The following is a 16,271-nucleotide window of genomic DNA, read 5'->3' as shown; positions in this document are numbered from 1 at the left end:
TTCATAAATGCAATATTGTAGGGAAATGCCCCAAGGTGTTGCTACTGCTGTCGTTGAAAAGCCTCTAGAAGAAGTTTCCTGTTCTTTGTGCTTCTACGCACCCCTGAGGTCTCTCACTGTTGTCCCCTAAGCAAATGTCACCTCTAGCCCCCGAGCCAATCACAAATGGATGGCCAGGAACCAGGTCCAAGAATGATCTGGCTGATCTGGCTTCTCTGTGGAATGTATTTAAGCCAAAGCTGTCTTCTTCGCCCCCTGCAACCTAGCCACCCCCTTTGACCTCCCGATGGGTGTGGGCTCAGGGCGGCCAACTCACTTAGTAAGCAAAACACCCAGGGGGGGAAAGAAATCTGCCTTCCAGATGGACCACACATGGCCGAGGCCCAAATCCAGCGTTGTATCCATAGGGACAGGGGGTTTCAAGCTAAAGAAAGCACCAGAGCAGGTTAAGCAGCAAAAAGAACTGTGTTATCAGCTCCAGAGAGGTGCCACAGTGCGCACGTGCAGAAGTGCCCAGGGGCCAATGAAGGACCGAGTCAGGTCCCGGATGCCTGCGTCTCTCCCTCCTCCTCTCCCATCACCTCCCTGTGTGGACCTCCGTTCTTCCCTGCGTGGCACCTGGCTGAACGGGTGCGGATCCAGACACCCACGGAGGCCACACATTCACTCTCTTTTTTGCCCTGCTGGCCCCAAGTCCAAACTCCCAGGGAAGGGGTTTGATTGGCTCAGCCTGGGTCATGCGCCCCTTGATCCAATCAGCTCTGGCCTGGGGCCGGGGCAGCATCCCTGACTATGAATGTAGCTACTCCCTCTGTAGCTCTGGAATAAGGAAAGGGCCGTCCACAAAGGGAAACTAATACCCATCCACCTCCCTGAGTTGGCTTTTGAGCACCACTCCCTGCACCGGTGTGGGTGACTCTGCAATGACTACTCATAGGGACGTCAAAATGTACAGAATGGGAGTTCCCATCGCAGCACAACAAAAACAAATCCGACTGGGAACCATGAGGTTGTGGGCTCTATCCCTGGTCTCTCTCAGTGGGTTAAGGATCCAGCGTTGCTGTGAGCTGTGGTGTAGGTCGCAGACTTGGCTTGGATCCTGCATTGCTGTGGCTGTGGTGTAGGCTAGCAGCTGTAGCTCCCATTCGACCCCTAGCCTGGGAACCTCCATATGCCATGGGCAAGACCCTAAAAAAACCCCAAAATGCTCAGAATATGCAGAGGAAGCAACTTTATCCCCAACTCCCTCCAGCAGTCTCCCTGCCTGCCATGCCCTTCTTCCTCTGCCCAGCAACCCTGCTCAGCCTTGGTTCCAACCCCTAAGTCTGTTCATTCACCCAGCCAGGATGCTTTGAGCATCGTATGCCAGGCACTGTGTTAGGGGGAACAAGACAGACCAGGGGCTTCCTCTCAGGGGGCTGTGGTGGGCGGATAATTTGCAAAGGAACAAATGCACTGCTGCAATCACCAGACGGTCATAAATGCTACTAAGAGACATCAAAGAGTGAGGCGCTAAAGTTCCTATCTTTTTTTTTTTTTTTCCAGCTGCACCTGTGGCATCGGGCAGTTTCCACCAAGGAATAGAATCTGAGCCGCAGCAGTGACCTACACCACAGCTGCAGCAATGCTGGATCCTTAACCCACTATGGCACAGTGGAAACTCCTGAGGTTCCTTTCATAACTGTGAGCCCCTTTACTAGTCAGGGTCCTCCAGAGAAACGGGCCAATAAGATATATATAGATATATAGGTTTTTTATTTATATGCGTGTGTGTGTATACGTGTATACACACCCATATACACCCACATATAAAATAAGGAATTGGGTCACGTGATTATGGAGGCTGAGCAGTCCAGACCTAGAACTGAAGATATGCCTCCAGTCTGAGTCTGAGTTCAAGGACAGGAAACAGCCAATGTCACCCTTTGAAGTCAGGGAGGCAGAGAGAGAGAGAGAATGCTCTCCCCCTCAGCCCCGTTTATTCCACTCAGACCTTCAGTGGATTGGGTGAGCCCCCCCCCCACCCCCCGCTTTGGGAAGGGCAAGCTGCTTTACTCGGTTTCCTGGTTCCGAAGTTAATCTCGAGTTCCTGTCGTGGCTCAGCAGTAACGAACCCAACTAGCATCCATGAGGACGTGGGTTCAATCCCTGCCCCCACTCAGTGGGTTAAGGATCCGGTCTTGCCATGAGCTGTGGTGTAGGTCATTGACACGGCTCAGATCTGGTGTTGATGTGGCTGTGGTGTCGGCTGGCAGCTGCCACTCCAGTTTGACCCCGAGCCTGGGAACGTCCATGTGCCGTGGTTCGGCAGTAAAAAAAAAAAAAAAAAATTGATCTTATCTAGAAACACCCTCACAGACACCCCCAGATATAACACATAACCCAATTTATGACTATCCTGTGACCTAATCAAGCTGGCATAAAAGTAACCATCTACCTTTCAAAAGAGGCCAAGGGGGACCCTTCTCTTTGTACCCCACGGGCTCGTGGCAGTTCTTTGCACATGGTGGGGAAAGGGGTTGTCTCGTGAAGGATGGTGAAGGGTCTCAGACTGTGCCCTGCCTGAAAGCTCACAAGTTAGCCTGCCAGTTTCACCGTCTGTCGGAGACATGACCGTCCTGGGTCAGAGACAGAGATGTTTATTTATTTATTTTTCCCAAGGCCACACCCACAGCATATAGACGTTCCCAGGCTAGAGGTCCAATTGGAGCTGCAGCTGAGGCCTACGCCACAGTCATGGCAACACCGCATCTGAGCGGTATCTTTGACCTACACTGCGGCTCCCGGCAATGCCGGATCCTTAACCCACTGAGCGAGGCCAGGGCTCGAACCTGCATCCTCGTGGACACTATGTCGGGTGCCCAGCTGACTGAGCCACGCCGGGAACGGAGACAAAGATGTTATTACCCGAGGCACCGCAGGTGGCAGTGTGAACACCTGTGAAAGGAAGAGATGGCAGGATGTGCTCCAGGCCTATAGGCTACATACCCAGGCAGTGGCAATCGGCCAGGTCTCTGGGGTGAGCACGGGCCCCCCTCCCCATGGCGCTAAAGAGGCAGCGGTGAAGCCAAGACCCATTTGGCAGCCCCGGTGAAGCTGAATGTACTTACACTGCAACCCAGAAATTCCATCTTCAAGCCTTCATTCCGTTAAGACACAGGAAGAAAAAGCATGGGTACCGTCCCCTGGGCTTAGCGGAGGGGCGGCTCAACGAGGCCCTGGCTGCCCCCAGCCCTTCCCTGTACATCATTCACGGCAGGGAGGGTGCAAGGCCCAGCCCTAGAGGGACCCACGCATATGTACACAGGAGTCACGCTCAAGAGGTTTGTTGAGGCATTGTGTGTGACACGAAAAACTGGAATCAAACCTCATTTTCCAGGAGTTCCCATCGTGGCACAGTGGTTAATGAAGCCGACTAGGAACCACGAGGTTCAGGTTCGATCCCTGACCTCACTCAGTGGGTTAAGGATCCGGTGTTGCTGTGAGCTGTGGTGTAGGCCGCAGACGTGGCTCGGATCCTATGTTGCTGTGGCTCTGGCGTAGGCCATCGGCTAGAGGTCCGATTAGACCCCTAGCCTGGGAACCTCCATATGCCACGGGAAGCGGCCTAGAAAAGGCAAAGAGACAAAAAAACAAAACAAAACAAAACAAGACTCATTTTCCATCACTAGAGCACTGGATAAACAAAACATTGTAATGGAATATTACATGGCAGAGAAAATTGGATGCACTAGAACGATGTGTATCAATGTCTATAAATCTAAGGAGCCAGAGTTGCATGAAAAAGAAAAAGTAGCCAAAGGATATGCACAGCACACTCTTTGTGTGTTTATATATTTATTTTTATTTATTTATTTTTTTGGTCTTTTTGCCATTTCTTGGACCACTCCCTCGGCATATGGAGGTTCCCAGGCTAGGGGTCTAACCGGAGCTGTAGCCACCGGCCTACGCCAGAGCCACAGCAACGCGGGATCCGAGCCACGTCTGCAACCTCCACCACAGCTCCCGGCAACGCCGGATCCTTGACCCACTGAGCAAGGGCAGGGACCGACCCCGCAACCTCATGGTTCCTAGTCAGGATTCGTTAACCACTGCACCATGATGGGAACTCCTGTGTGTTTATATATTTAGAATTTATATATTTATAAATTTATAAATTTATATATTTAGAATTCAGATTGTAGGCGTTGCCATGAGCTGTGGTGTAGGTTGTAGACTTGGCTCGGATCCTGTGTTGCTGTTGTGGCTGTGGCATAGGCTGGCAGCTGTAGCTCCAATTTGACCCCTAGCCTGGGAATCTCCATATGCTGCGGGTGCATCCCTAACAAGCAAAAAATTAAAAAATAAAGTAAAAATTTAAAAATAAAAATAAATAAAATAAAATTCACATTGAACATGGATACATAATGTGTAGTTAAAGTAAAAACAAAACATAACAAGGTAAATTTCCCATCATGGCTCAGTGGAAATGAATCTGACTAGCATCTGTGAGGTTGCAGGTTCGATCCCTGGCCTCGCTCAGTGGATTAAGGATCCAGCATTGCTGTGAGCTGTGGTGTAGGTCGCAGATGTGGCTCGGATCTCATGTGGCTGTGGCTATGGTGTAGGCTGGCAGCTACAGCTCTGATTTGACCCCTAACCTGGGAAACTCCATATACTGACGGTGCAGCCCTAAAAAGCAAATTAAAAAAAACCCCAAGGAATCAATGCACTCAGTTTTAGCACAGAGATGACTTTTGGGGAGGATGGCCAAAGGAATGGGCCTTAGAGCTCTCGCTTCCTTTTTTTTTTTTTTTTTTTAAAGCTGTGCCCAAGGCATTTAGAAGTTCCCAGGATTGAACCAGGGACATAGCAGCCACCTGAGCCACTACAGTGATAATACCAGCTCTTTAACCCTCTGGTCCACAAGGGAGCTCATTATAGCTCTGTCTTTCTTAGAGATACAGAGACCCTGATGGAAAAACAATCAAATATAATACCTATTAAATCTAGAGTGTTATGCTGTTTCCTTTGATGGAATAGTTTATAATTAAGTAAGAGAGTGAAGGTGGCTTGCAGAGAGGTAGCTTGAACACATCTGGAGGATCTGGCCTCGAGTAACCTGCAGCGTGTTGCTGTTTTTGTCCATGACCTGCCGGCTGGAGGGCCTTCATTCTCCCAAACCTTGCCTCACCGCGCGGCTTGTTTCAGGGAGGCTGGTGTACTTCCCAAGCTTCGCCACTAGATGGAGCCAGCACGCAGGATTAGAAATGGGGACACAGGCTCACCTCAGCAACTTAAAAATTTTGCAAGAAGGAGAGGCAGAGAATTATTGAAGATGAGAGACAGGTAGAGGTAGAAAACAGAGCCCAGGTAACAGAAGGCCCCTGGCTTCAAGTAGCAATAGCATTCACTGGGATTTATAACGTATCTATTTTCTAGTCCTTAAAATTACCCAAGATGCCGTTCTTAGGTGTGAAAACAGATGTCAACAAAGGGTTTGGGGAAACTCCCATTCCCACCCCCACTGAACTGATATTCCATCAAACGCCCCAGAGGTGTATTTAGTTTCAAGCGCCTGGGCTTTGAAGGCTCTGAGTTCACATCCTGACACTGCTTCTGACCAGCTGTGTCACCTTGGGTGGCTGCCTTAACCTCTCTGGGCTTCAGTTTTCTCATCTGCAAATGAGGGGCAAAGACTGAATGAGCGTATACCCGCGAAGCCCCCCGCACAGAGTAAGTCTTTGGTAAACGGTAGAAACATAGGACCCCAATGCCCAAATCACTCTAAAGTAAGCAATTCCTGGGAACCAAGGCGACAGGGTTTTAACACTCTCCTGTGGGGTAAAGCGATCCGCAGGTGCAGGTGTGGGAAGGGAAAGTGGAGAGGTATTTAATGACGGTGTGAAAAGAGCAGCTAGAAACCCTGCCACTTCCCCGAGGGGAGAATGACACCAGCCCTTCCCTTTTCACTCATTAGACAAATATTTAGAGAGCAGGCTTCCCCGTGTGCAGGTCCTGGGACACTGTGTGAGCGAGGTGGCCACGCCCTCCCTCCCCTGAGGATGTGCAGCCCGGTTAGGGCAGGAATGAATGTGTGCTGAAAACGGCAGGGCAAAGGAGATGGGACCTGGGATAAGGTCACGAGAGTTAGACTGATGGGACCTGTGTGTCCCAAACCGCAAAGCCATTAGTCAGTGGCTTCTAGCCCGGTGACATTTAAAAACAGTCCTCAGGCATATTCTTCACTCTTCTCACATGTGCAACTGAGTGATTTTTAGTAAGTTTACCAAGTTATGCAACCATCACCATAAATCAGGGTTTGTGTTGTTGTTGCTGGGTTGTGTGGTTTTTTTGGCCACCCCACCTGCATATGGAGTTCTGGGGCCAGAGCTCAGATCAGAGCCATTGGCAACCTAAGGTCCTTACCCCCCATGCCAGGTTGGGGCTTGAACCCAAGTCCCAGTGCTCCCAAGACGCCGCCAATCCCATTGTGCCACAGCTGGAACTCCCATCAATCAGTTTTAAAACATTTCATCATCCCAATGTGATCGCTCATGTGCACTTGCCTGTTGGTTCCTGTCCTCCCCCCACCCCCACCCCCGCCCCGCCCGCCGCCCCGGAAGCTACTCATCTCCGTTCTGACCATGGCTTTGCCTTTTCTGAAAGTTTCATATAAACAGACCATGCAATATGGGATCTCGTCTGTCTGGCTTCTCTTCCTGAGCTTTTTTTTTTCTTTTTTCTTTTTAGAGCCTCGCCCTCAGCATATGGAAGTTCCCAGGCTGAGGGCCAAATTGGAGCTACAGCTGCCGGCCTACACCACAGCCACAGCAAAGCCGGATCCTTAACCCACTGAGCAGGGCCAGGGATTGAACCCACATCCTCGTGGATCCTAGTCAGGTTTATTAACCTCTGAGATACAAAGGGAACTCCCGGGAAAAACAATTTTTGAGCCTACAGAAAAGTGGAAAGAATACTGTGGTCTGCCGGGTCCCCCAAGTGTGACCGCTTCCCATCCTGCCTCCTCTCAGCTTTTTTATTGACCCATCGGAAAGCACTTTGCAGACATCATTAAACTCTGGCCGTAAATCCTTCTTCCTGTATATCCTAAGGTTAAGAACAAAGTCTGGGACTTCCCGTGTGGCTCAGTGGTTAACGAACCCCACTGTCATCCATGAGGACACAGGTTCAATCCCTGGCCCTGCTCACTGGGTTAAGGATCTGGCGCTGCCATAGTGTGGTGTAGATTGCAGACTCGGCTCTGATCCCGAGTTGTTGTGGCTGTGGCGCAGGATGAGGCTACAGTTCCGATTGGACCCCTAGCCTGGGAACCTCCATATGCCGCGGGTGCGGCTCTAAAAAGACACAAAGAATAATAATAATAAAAAAAAAAAGGACAACGTCTGTAAAACCACAATACCACATCTTACCCAATTTCATTTCCACACAATCATATTATCTGTCATATGGTCCACATTCAAATTCCCCCAATTATCCCAATACTGTCCTTGAGGGTTTGGGGGTTTTTGTTTTTGTTGTTTTAATCTGAGCGCATATCAAGGATCAAACCTTGCATTTGGTTGTCATGAGAAGCCTGACTTCGAGTTGAACCACAGTGAATGGAAATGGCTCGTCCGTGGGAGAGTTGAACTAGCCAAGCTCCCGAGGGAAGGCTGTGTCCACAGCCCTCAATCCTCAGGGCCAGGGGCTACGCCCACATTTTAGGGAGGGGAGGGGGTCGGTGGGCTCCCTGTCAGAGCTGACCTGCTTTGGTAGATGACAAACGCGCCGTCTGGGACCTGGAACACCTTGCCCGCGTCCTCCCACTTGAACCTGGAGGAGTCAAGGTTTGCATCCATGTCCGCCTGACTGAGCGCCAAGACGCTGCAGCACCTGCTCTCCCGCTGGCTTTGCTGACCCCGCGCCTCCCTGGCGTGCCACCTCCGGCCCTGTCCCGGCGCCCATCCTCCAAATCGCTCTCCGAGCTCCTGCTGGGCAGGCTCCGCTGGATCTGGAAACGCACCCCGGAGGCCAAGGGTTTGCGCACATCAACACCTCCGCGCTGGGCGCATCTGGCCACGCCAGCGGGTAGCAGACCGGGAGATTGCAAGGAGAACGCAAGCGGACTCCAGAGCGAGAGCAAAGGACGGGCACAGACGGCCCGATTGCGGTGCGGAGGCGAACCCCGGGCGCGAGACTCGGCGGGCGCACAGCTCCGGGGGTGCCCCACCCGCGTGGCTGCTGATTTACGCGGTGGGCACCTCGCCTTCCGCTTCCGACCTCACACAGGTTTTGAAAGGCCCGGAGCAACCAAGCGAGGGGTCTAGCAGGCGGGTGGGAAGCCTTGGGCTGCCATCCGGCACTTTTTTGGGCTGGAGAGTTATTTTATTTTATTTTTTTGTCTTTTTAGTGCCTCACCCATGGTTTATGGAGATTCCCAGCCTAGGGGTCGAATCAGAGCTGTAGCCTCCGGCCTACACCACAGCCACAGCAACACCAGATCCAAGCTGCGCCTGCGACCTACACCATAGCTCATGGCAAGGCCAGATCCTTAACCCACTGAGTGAGGCCAGGGATTGAACCCACAACGTCATGGTTCCTCGTTGGATTTGCTTCCGCTGCGCCACTACGGGAACTCAGAGTTTTTAAAAATAAAATAAAAAGCACCTGTAGGAGTTCCCATCGTGGTGCAGTGGCTAACCAATCCGACGAGGAACCATGAGGTTGCAGGGTTCGATCCCTGGCATCGCTCAGTGGGTTAAGGATCTGGTGTTGTGGTGAGCTGTGGTGTAGGTTGCAGAGGTGGCTGGGATCCCGCATTGCTGTGGCTCTGGCATAGGCCAGTGGCTACAGCACCGATTAGACCCCTAGCCTAGGAACCATAATATGCTGCAGGAAGCAGCCCTAGAAAAAGAAAAAGACAAAAAAAAAAGCACCTGTAATATGTGTGTGTATATTTAAATACACATGTCTTAAGAATATACAATATATACTTTATATATTTTTGTTATATGTACATTTACATATTAATTTATTTTTATTTTATTATATGTATTTACTGAAACAGAACTCGTGCATGGAGAAAATTAGAAAATATAATAAAAGATCATAAAAAACCAGGAGTTCCCATTGTGGCTCACTGAGTTAAGAACCTGACTGGTATCCATAAGGCCACGGTTTGGTCCCTGGCCTCACTCAGTGGGTTAAGGATCAAGCATTGCCGCTAGCTGTTGTATAGATGACAGATGCAGCTTGGATCTGGCGTGGCTGTGGTGTAGGCTGGCCACTGCAGCTCTGTTTCAACCCCTAGCCTGGGAACTTCCATAAAAAGCAAAAATACATAAATAAATACACACACACACACACACACACACACACACACACAATCACATCCCCGTCATCCCAGTTGTCATTTCGGCTCAAATACCAGAGGCTTCTGGGTCTTTTACTGGGTGTGCACGTGCTCGCATTAGAGTTTCATTTTCCTGACTGACCTCACTCGACCAGGTGGCCGAGGTACTGTGTTTTTAGAGCGGAATGTTTATTGTGCTTAGGAGGGCCTATTTTAATGATCATGATATGATTTCCTTTGGGGAACAAAATATATTGTTGCATGAGCTGCTTTGAATCAGTCAGTGATTTCCATTTCTCCGTTTCAGAAAATGTTCATCTTATCTAAGGCACGATTTGAGGAGTTTTCTTGCAGTGCAGCAGGTGAAAGATTGGTGCTGTCCCTGCAGCGGCTGAGGTTGCCGCCGTGGCGAGGGTTGCATCCCTGGCTGGGGAACGTGCACCTGCTTGGGCACGGCCAAAAAAACAAAACAAAACAATCTCATTAAGATTTTCCCAATGAACCCCCAAGTTGTCCTTTCCGGGGGTTTGTGCCTGCTGGCCTTCAATCCAGGGCCATGTATCACGTGTACGGAATGTCCCTGAGGTTCTAATCTAGAGTACACCCCTTTAGGTGATGGTGGCCCTTAGGTGAGACTGGCCAGGTGTTCTATGGAAAGCCCCGCCCTCTAGACTTTGCTCTTGCGGCCTCTTGGTGTCAATCAAGTTGTTCCCCCCATTCCCTTATCTCCTCTAAACTGGAAGCTGGGTTAAGCACCTGCCCGTTGTGGCGCCGCTGAAACGAATCCGACTAGGAACCATGAATTTGGGGGTTCGATTCCTGGCTTTGCTCAGTGGATTAAGGATCCGGCGTTGCCATGAGCTGTGGTGTAGATTGCAGACACAGCTTGGATTCCGAGTTGCTGTGACTGTGGCATAGGCTGGCAGCTGCAGCTCCAATTCGACCCTTAGCCTGGGAACCTCCATATTGTGGCACTAGTAGCCCCCCCAAAACAGAAAACAAACAAACAACCCCCCCAAAAAAAAACAAAAAACAAACCCAAAAAAACTGCAACCCCCCCAAAAAAAACCCAAATCCCTCGGCTGCTTAAAATCCTCCCATGGTTCGTTCCCGTTGCTCTTGGGGGCTCAAACCTCCTGCCTGGCCCTGCTGCCCTGCCCCGTGCTCCTCAGCACAGGACATTTGCACATTCTGTGCCCTTTCCTGCAATGCTTTTCCCCTTCTGGAGCACTGTTCCTCTGGAGCCCCGGTCACGCTGGCTCTCTCATATATCCCTCTCTGACGACGGAGGAAAAAAATCGCTAAAAAAAACCTGGCTTCAGGCCAGGGTTGTGGGCAAGCGTTTTCATTCTGTGCGCACTTCAGGGTACAATAGACCCCCTCTGAACCAGAGAGCCTCTTCCCGCTCTGCTTCCTGCCCTGGCCTGGGAGCTCCAGGGAGGAGGCGACAGCAATCTTCCCGTCTGATTTGTCACTGTGTCCCTTGTACCCAGGACAGGGCCTGGCACCGAGAGGGCACTCAGTGAAGGAATGACTGAACCAATGAATGAATGCAGGAGGGAATGCAAATTTATGAAACCTTATTGATGGGCGATCCCGTCGTGGATCCGTGGGTTCCCAATATACCGTCTGTGAGGATGTGGGTTCCAGCCCTGGCCTCATTCAGTGGGTTAAGGATCTGGCTTGGCCACAAGCTTTGGCAGCTGCAACTCTGATTCGACCCCTAGCCTGGGAACTTCCATATGCCACAGGTGTGGCCATAAAAAAGAAAAAAACGAAAAAACCTTATCAGCAATGTGAGTCAAAAGTCCTAAAGACATGCTTGCACATTTTGACCCAGAAATTCCACTTGCAGGAATTTATCTGAATGCACGCAGATGTTCATCTCAGCATTGTTTATACTAGAAAAGCACAGGGAACAACCTAAATGTCCAGCAGTTGATTAAACACAAAACTGAATTTTGTGTGTGTGTGTGTGTGTGTGTGTGTGTGTATGTGTGTCTTTTTAGGGCTGCACCCTCGACATACGGAGGTCCCCGGGCTAGGGGTCGAATCAGAGCTGTAGCCACCGCCTATGCCAGAGCCACAGCAACATGGGATCCGAGCACTGGGATTTTTATTTTATGTATTTATTCATGTACAATTTACCTAAATAAAACACACAGATTTTTTTTCTTCTTTTTATGGCTGCTTTTTATTTCCTGTGGCACATGGAAATTCCCAGGCTAGGGGTCTATTTGGTGGTGCAGCTTCCAGCCTACACCACAGCCACAGCAGTGCAGGATCTGAGCTGCATCTATGACCTACACCACAGCTCATGGCAACGCCAGATCCTTAACCCACTGAGTGAGGCCAGGAATTGAACCCACATCGTCATGGACACGAGTCTAGTTCTTAACCCTAAAATACACAGATCTGAAGGGACAGCTCAACATTTTTTCTTTTAACTTATGTAGACATCCCTGTAAGTACTACCCAGAGGGGGACAGAAATTTCTCAGCACCCAGGAAGTTCCCTGTGTCCCATGGGGTCAGGACCCCTCCTTCACGCAGAGGTAACCGCCTTTCCGGCTTTGCTGACGTTCTGTCTCTAAGAGCCAGCTTCTCGCTGAGACCTGCTGTCTCTGCATAGCTTTCTCGGGTCCTGTCATCTCTCATCTGGGCAACAGCACCAGCCTCCAAGCTTGTTCCCTCTCCTCTGACACCCCCTGCCCGCCAGCAGTCACCACCCTGCCTGAGTCCACACCACACCCAGATGGGGAAACAGAGGCACAACCGGAAGGTCAGGGCTTCATGATGGTAAGGGCCGTGGGCAGCGCAGCTGGAAGCACCTGCAAGATGACTCCCCAAGCTCTCAACCGCTCTACTGCCGCTGCATGAATGAATGAATGAATGAGTGAATGACCTATTACCAGGTTCTCTTTCTCAGAAATACAGCTACCCTGGAGTTCCCCTTGCGGCACAGTGGAAACGAATCCGACTAGGAACCACAAGGTTGCAGGTTTGATCCCTGGCCTCACTCAGTAGGTTAAGGATGCCGTGTTGCTGTGAGCTGTGGTGTAGGTCACAGACATGGCTCGGATCCGTGGCTGTGGTGTAGGCTGGCAGCTATAGCTCTGATTTGACCCCTAGCCTGGGGACTTCCATGTGCCAAGGGTGAGGCCCTAAAAACCAAAAAAGAAAAGAAAAGAAAAGAAAAAGAAATACAGCTACGCTTTGGAAAAATCATATGTCCCGTTGCTAAACAGTTGAATTTGAGATCACTTTCTTGGCTGGGACGATGAAAGGGAGGAGAAGGGAGGGGAGGAGGGGAAGAGGGAGGAGGAGGTCTCAGCCTTGCAGGACAGAGGGTGACTCTGGAAGGCAGTCTTCCTTCCACTGTGGCACTTTCCCCGAAGACTGGCCTTGACCCCCAGCAGCGGAGAGGCTCTTTATTTACACAGTGTCTGAACCTTGGCCGTCAGAGGGTTGAGAGGCAGCGGAGGCCCCCCCCCCCTCCCCTGCAAGCCTGTGGTTTGAGTGAAGAAAGCGATTGCGTAAAAATGGAGAGCCTTACACAGCTCCGGGCCTGTCCCCTCCTGAGTCATGCTTGAGGGAAGGGAGGAGAAAGCGGGAGCCTGAAGCCCCCTTGGGGCCGTGGTGATGCTAAAGTCATCCCCTGCTGAGCTCAGGCAGAGGCACCGGGAGGAGACGGGTTAAGAGGCAGGAGGGAGCGGCGGCCAAGGCTGGCTCAGAGCAACTGCAGGTCTGGGTTGGAGAAAGGTCACCAGGTCAAGCGTCTGTCTTGGAGAGAGAACCAAGAGAACAGAGGAACAGGGCGCCTGTGCCGTGGCCCCTGGGACCCTGGGACCCAGAACAGTGCCTGGAACCCTGACATGCTCAGGGTTTAGGGGCTGAATGGACGAATGAATGAATGAATGAGTGAGGTGTGTCGCAGCGGGTTAGGGATTCCTGGTTTGCTGCAGCTGTGGCACAGGTTGCAACTGCAGCGGGTTTGATCCCTGGCCCGGGAGCTTCTCCTTGGTTCGGGCGCAGCCCCCTCTCCCCATAAAAGAGAATGAATGAGGGAGCCATTCATTCTCAAGTTCATTCTGCTCTGCTGGGCCCTTGGGTCCCCCACTTTATTCTGCAACCTTTAGAAATGACTGTCCTGGACCCTCATGTGTCCCTGGTTCCCACAAGGGACTGGCCCTGGCATTCTGGTCACAGGCCTGCATTTTCACATGCTCCGTGCAGAGCCTGGGTGTCACTGACGACTGGGTGACGATTTGGCATCTGAGCAGGAGCAAGAAGCGCTTTTCCCTTAGTGCCAAGCCTGGGGCCCAAACTGTGCTCTCCCCAGAGCTGGAGCGGGGTGGCTCAGGATGAGACAAGAGGGACAGGGTCTTCCAGGATGGCTGAGCTGCCTGGGTCCCCGGCTGCAGCAGGGGGGGGGTGGGGGTGGCAAGGGACACATCGAATCCTTTCCTGGCTCCAGGCTCAGAAAGCTTCTGGGTTCCCCCACCCCCCCACCCCCAACAGCCCAGTGCTCTGGGCTGAGAAATCGATTCCAGCCCACGGGCTACTTGGCTGCCCTTCTGAGAGCGAGAGTCCAGACTGGAAACCGGAGATCTGGGGGAAGGTCGGAGCATCCTTCTGGGCCAATGGGCGATCAGCTCCCTTCCCGGCCACGCCCCTTCCTCCTCCTCTGGCCTCCCGAGAGCCTTCTTCCCATACACCAGATACATATGTATACAGATCTCTCCGTGGTTTAGCACAGCCATCAAGCTAATTACTTCACGCTTCCAGAACCTCAACTTCCTCATTTCTAAAATGGGGTTAAGGAAGACCGTGGGCTCCTGTGTCTATAAAGCACTGGGCACCATGTCTGCCGGCTACTTGGCGCTTGCTTTTGTTTTTGTTTTTTAAGGAAGGAGATTCACACTTTATTTCTCCAGTGACATGTTTACAGTTGAATATAAATGAAAGGCCTGCTTGCACGCCAAAGCCAGGTCCTATAGGAGGTTCAGTCAAAGAGGCAAAACCCCCAGCTGGCTCACAAGAGAAGTGTCCACTCCTTGGCCCAGGTTGGGGGACTTTGCCCACCTCGAGTTCACCAATAATGTCTTCAGTATCCTCAGATGTCAGATCCTCATAGCAGCTGTCGTGTATTTGAACCATTGGTGCGTTTACACAGGTTCAAATAAATGACATGCCCCTTCTGTAAGAGTGAAAAATTTGTCAGGCATAGTCTCCCCAACCTTTATCCCAGCTTTTTCTGAATGACCTCAAGCATGCTGTCAGTTTCAAAGCCTGCAAGGCATAGGGGTGCAGGCTTGAAGACTGCACAGTTCTTATTCGAACAGGCTTTTGATTATACATTGTATAAAGTTGCTACTTCATATGCTCTTATGGGCGGTACTTGCAAAATGTCTGCCGCCTTGTTCATAGCAGAGATGGGCAGCCATGCATTCTGTCTTTGGGCTAAATGCAGGACTGGAAGCACAGCTGCTGCTTTCTGCCCTTTGCGGTAGGTTTTTTCTTTTTCTTTTTAAATAAAATTGCCTCTATCCTCTTAGAGTTTTCTGGTATGAAATCAAACGGAGTATCTGGGTTATTCTCAGGAGTATCTCTGTGCACCAGTAAGCCTCCTCCAGCTCCATTCTGCGTAGCTGTCTTATGCAGACTCCTCACGTGCCTTCCCCACTGAGAGATGAGGCCCTCAGCCACCAGCCTGAGCACTGCGGAGAGGAACGCAGTGGTTCCAAACTTGGGTTCCATGGTGGCCCAAACTCTGGGCCTTTCTGGCCACGCCAGGAGGAATCCTGATCGCCCTAGTTAGCTCTTATTACCATTAATCTTGTACATAAGAATTATTATTTTATCACTAAGTTTACTGTCCTGCCTGTGTTCCCAGCCCAGGCTGAAGCTCTGTCTCTCAGCTCTGTCTCTTTCCAGGAGAGAAGAGTCAGTTCTCTTTGCCAGGTCTTATGCTTTTCTTGGAGGCAAACTGTCCGGCTCCTCCTCGTGGTCTGACCCTGCTCCGGAGAGCGCTGGTCAGTCGCCGCCAACATGCTCCACAGTGACACACCCATGGCCCGAGTGGCCTTTGATGGGTCCACATGGCCACAATCTTGCCCAGAGAATGGCCCAGCCACAAACATGCAGTGAGGACGGGGCTGCTGGTTGAGAGGGGCTGGTCTGGGCCAATACTCTGCTCTTCTGTGCTAAGGACTGGATTCGGGATGAGGTGAGAGCAAGGAGGCCTTCATGGTGGAGGAGCTGGGGTCGGGTAGTGGGCAGGGGCGCAGTGAGAGGCTTGCATGAAAAATGTCTTACCCTGCGGTACTCACAGACAAGCAGCATCTGAAATGGGCTTCTGTGGGGCCTTGGCTTCCGGGGGACCCCAGAGTCCAGGAGAGCAGCTGGCAGAACAGCGCTAACTAGCTCTGGCTGGTCGTGGGTGATTTTGCTGTTGCTGAGGCAGAGCCACGCTGAGGATGCTGGGATGAAGGGACTTACAGTGAGGATGCTACGGTACAAAAGGAAGCTCTCAGGTGGGAATGGAACACAGGTGAGGATCCCAGGGCTGGCCAGGACCCGAAGCAGATTCATGGAGGGGCCTGTGTGTCAACGTTCTTTGCTCAGCTCCTATCACACGCAGCCATTCCCTCGGGGTCCCTGAGCTCAGACTCCTCTCGGGGGGGGGGGGGGGGGGCCCAGGCTCCTGCACCAGCGGTTCACCTTTCCATCTCTTCTGTTCTACCCTGGGAGCACCTTTGGGGCGGAGCTCTCCCCAGCTTGTGGATTTCATTAGCCTGTTGGCTAGCCTCCCATTGGCTGCCTGTGGTCAGGTGCTCTCTGCTGTGGCCAATCAGCTGTGGCCTTGGTCGTCCTGGCCCAGGAATTGCCTGGGCCGGCTTTCCGGGGGAAGATCCTACTACCTATGTGTGTTTGTT

The 16,271-nt window shown here is 51.6% G+C and overlaps 1 pseudogene; it reads right to left on the bottom strand.

Moving 5' to 3' along the window:
* Positions 1-5,654: 5,654 nt before the first annotated feature.
* LOC125120956 (NADH dehydrogenase [ubiquinone] flavoprotein 2, mitochondrial-like) lies at positions 5,655-15,824 on the bottom strand (annotated as a pseudogene).
* Positions 15,825-16,271: the final 447 nt, after the last annotated feature.

This window comes from Phacochoerus africanus, chromosome 2 (genome assembly GCF_016906955.1).
Source record: "Phacochoerus africanus isolate WHEZ1 chromosome 2, ROS_Pafr_v1, whole genome shotgun sequence".
Taxonomy (NCBI): domain Eukaryota; kingdom Metazoa; phylum Chordata; class Mammalia; order Artiodactyla; family Suidae; genus Phacochoerus; species Phacochoerus africanus.
This window is presented reverse-complemented; position numbering and strand designations above follow the sequence as displayed.